This window comes from Montipora capricornis, chromosome 14 (assembly GCF_036669925.1).
Source record: "Montipora capricornis isolate CH-2021 chromosome 14, ASM3666992v2, whole genome shotgun sequence".
NCBI lineage: Eukaryota > Metazoa > Cnidaria > Anthozoa > Scleractinia > Acroporidae > Montipora > Montipora capricornis.
Window position 1 is genome coordinate 4,835,853 of NC_090896.1, and position 3,179 is coordinate 4,839,031.

The following is a 3,179-nucleotide window of genomic DNA, read 5'->3' on the forward strand; positions in this document are numbered from 1 at the left end:
TACCTTTTTAACATTTCCTTGTACTGTAATGTCATCATACCAAGTTTCATCGGAAATCTATGACAGGTTCTTTTACCCGGGAATCACCTTAAGTGTTATTAACGTCACAAGTGAATTAAGACAGCCTTGCCTAGTCAATTTCAAAGTGGAAAGCGATTCTAATATTCCTTATTTCCTGATGCAAATACTCTTTAAACAAGTTTCCGATTAAAAACAGTATTTCCTACGGCTTGGATTTATTTTAGGTAGGAATGGAGATTCTAAGGGAAAAGCATTGGAACCAAATAAGGAAAGTGCGCTCTGTCATGCGATTGTACGACGTATTCATTAGCGACTTCTCAGTCTTAACTCACATGACAGCTGAACAAACCGGGCCAAATAACCGAAATGGAGCTTCGACCTTCATTTGGGTGACCTTTCTTTGAACAGAACATCCACCACCCTTAAGCCGTTCTTGAGAATGACAAAACTAATGGCACTAAATTTAACTCAGTTGACCAAATTGTGAACTCCAACCCGAATGATGGAAAGTCTTAGCTGCCTTTGCAGAACTTAAGGAGGGTGTACGCGCATTCAAGTACAAGATGACATGGATGGAGATTGTAAGATGCAGATACCCGTTTTTTACCCGATGTATTGTACTAGCATGTGCTTGTTTCTTGTTTTAAAGGCATCGTGTGAATATACGACCCCACAAGCTTGTCAGCTTTTATTATTATCGTGACAAAATAAAGGTATTCTGTTCTGTTCTGTTCTGCGAAATAGAAAGACCCAAGTGAACACAACTTGGGAATGTCACTTTCTTAAGATCTTTAACTTATTTTGACTGGTTCAATACTGACTGGAACACTACAGTTTAACCCATCCTGTGAAAAATTACTTGGGCTCGTATGACAAATTAAAGCACTAAGGAATGGCAAAGGAATTACACCACGCAGCGGCCAGCAGACATTTTATTTATTTATTTATTTATTTATTTACACTGTAGCTTTAAAGGGGCTAGGTCACGCTATTTTAGGTAATTTTGTTTAATTTTGTTAATTATGAGCTCTAAACGTCAAATTGGCAGAGCAAGAGTCTTTCATTTGCAAAATCATGGCCACATAACAACTGAGAATGATTTTCCAGCTTTGTAAATGACATTTTGATATAGACTGATATAAATTTGAAAAAAGGTGGGCGCGAGGTTTTTCAAATTTGCCCAAATTCAATCCATTTCAATCCTCTCCAGTATTGTCCATCCATGTCCCTTCTTGGCTTCCCTGTGTTTTGTTAGAGTTCTTCTATAGTTTTGAACAGTTATTTTAATATTTTAGTTAATTCTATGACCATTCGATCAGTGCTGAAATTGCCTAACACTGCGTGACCTAGCCCCTTTAACAACTTACCCACCCCCACCCCCCTAGAAAACCGATCCTCTTTCAAGATTTTTCGATAAAATAATTTTAATGTACATAGTCAAAAATACCACAACCAGAAAAATGACTGATATTTACTTCGGGTTGGAAGAAACAAGAGTGACGCCAAATTCCTAACGATAAGATTAAGTTAAAATTAAGGTTTCCAGAAAGCGGTCACCAAAACTCGCTCCAAACGAGAAAAAATACGAATTCTTCAGAAGTTTTCAATTTTACCTTACAAATACATAACTTAAATTCTTGACTGATGTTAAAACCGAAACTAAACGTATAAACCATTGACTCGCAGTTCATATACCGGATCCGAAATGATTTATGTCCATAAAACACAAGAAGGAAACAAATATATCAATACTAATCAGAAATTCCAAATTTGAATGTCAATGATTCTCTTGTCTTGCGTTATTTTAGTCCGGTATAGGAAAGTCTACCCAAGCCATTTGAAAATTCTTACCGTCGAGACAATCCTGCCATGAAATTGTTGACTGCAACAAGAGGCGAGCCAAGTACTTCACTTCTGCCAGTTTTGCTTGCGACAAGTTAAAAAGCTGGTGAAGAGTTGTTCATATGATGTAGGTTTTTTGGTTTAGAAGGCTTCAAAGAGCAAATTCTCCCTCCGACAGCACTTTCTCCAACCACAGTCAACTCGTCCCTACACTTTACACACATCAGAACGCCTTGCAACTGCAATTAGAAGATTAGAATGGGTGTGGATAAAACTATCATCATGCTCGGCTAGCTCGATCCTGATTGGACGTATCATTTCAGCACAAACGTGTCATAAAAGCAAGACAAAGTTTTCATGGGTTCAACCTGTCCCCGAGGTACAAAAGAACCTTAATTATGCACAACGTCTAAAGTAAGGTGCAGAAAAACAAGTCTACTCTTTGGGAAACGAATTGAATGAATTGTACACTAATCGAAGTAAGAATAAAATACTTCGCATACTGTCCGCACTGACCAGGACAAATACTTCAAAAAATAAACGTTTTAAAACCCCGTTTATTCTTCATTTTGCAAATTATGATAAATAAAAAGATAGGTCAAAATGGGGGGAAATTTAAAGTGTTTCAAAGCCAACGCAATATACGCTTACTTTATGAAATATTGCACCAGCGCTACGCATTCGACAAAAGTATAGCAGACTATTTTATCCTATTGAAAAGCAAGATTCATATCTCGATTAAGGATATGAGGGCGTTGCGTTGTTTATAAGGGAAAAAAATTGCGTCCCAGTGAACTTCAAGACAGGAAACGAACAAAGGATGAATCAAAAATAAACGTCGTGAACGAAACCTTTCTTAAAGGAATGACTCGAATTCAGTTCATTGTTCAACGCAAAGTTAACACGACTTCACTCTCGCAAATTTGCTTGAATCAAAGGTGAATTGATGAGAGGTGGCTCAAATCGTAAAGAAAGGTTTCCTCTCACGAAGGACTATCACTCAAAATGTATTACTACTTTACTCACCCACAGCTCCGCACTCTGACGAAGACCATGCCAACTGAAAGTAAATCTGTTAACTCGTCGCTTTTAGTTATTTCTTATTTCGGGTCCAGATTATTCGCTGTCCTGCATCCTAATGAGATGTTTTAGGGTGCGTGAAGGATTTTGGTCGAGAGAAGCAAAATCCCTGGAGGACAGGTGGGCCCACCCCCCAGCCAGGAGACGCATATCAAACACGAACGAGGGGAAAAAAACCCCCTCGCTCGCATCTGAACAGCGCATCTATCCATTTGACCATAGGGGTGAGCACTTAA

The 3,179-nt window shown here is 38.4% G+C and overlaps 1 long non-coding RNA gene across 1 annotated transcript in view; it reads right to left on the minus strand.

Moving 5' to 3' along the window:
* The window catches only part of LOC138032625 (uncharacterized), a 6,889-nt gene extending 3,949 nt beyond the window's left edge, over positions 1-2,940 (minus strand). Inside the window, exons 1-2 of the long non-coding RNA XR_011128419.1 lie at positions 2,890-2,940; positions 1,873-2,102 (exon numbers count right to left, since the gene is read on the minus strand). This is a non-coding gene — a long non-coding RNA (uncharacterized lncRNA). The remainder of the gene's footprint in view (positions 1-1,872; positions 2,103-2,889) is intronic.
* Positions 2,941-3,179: the final 239 nt, after the last annotated feature.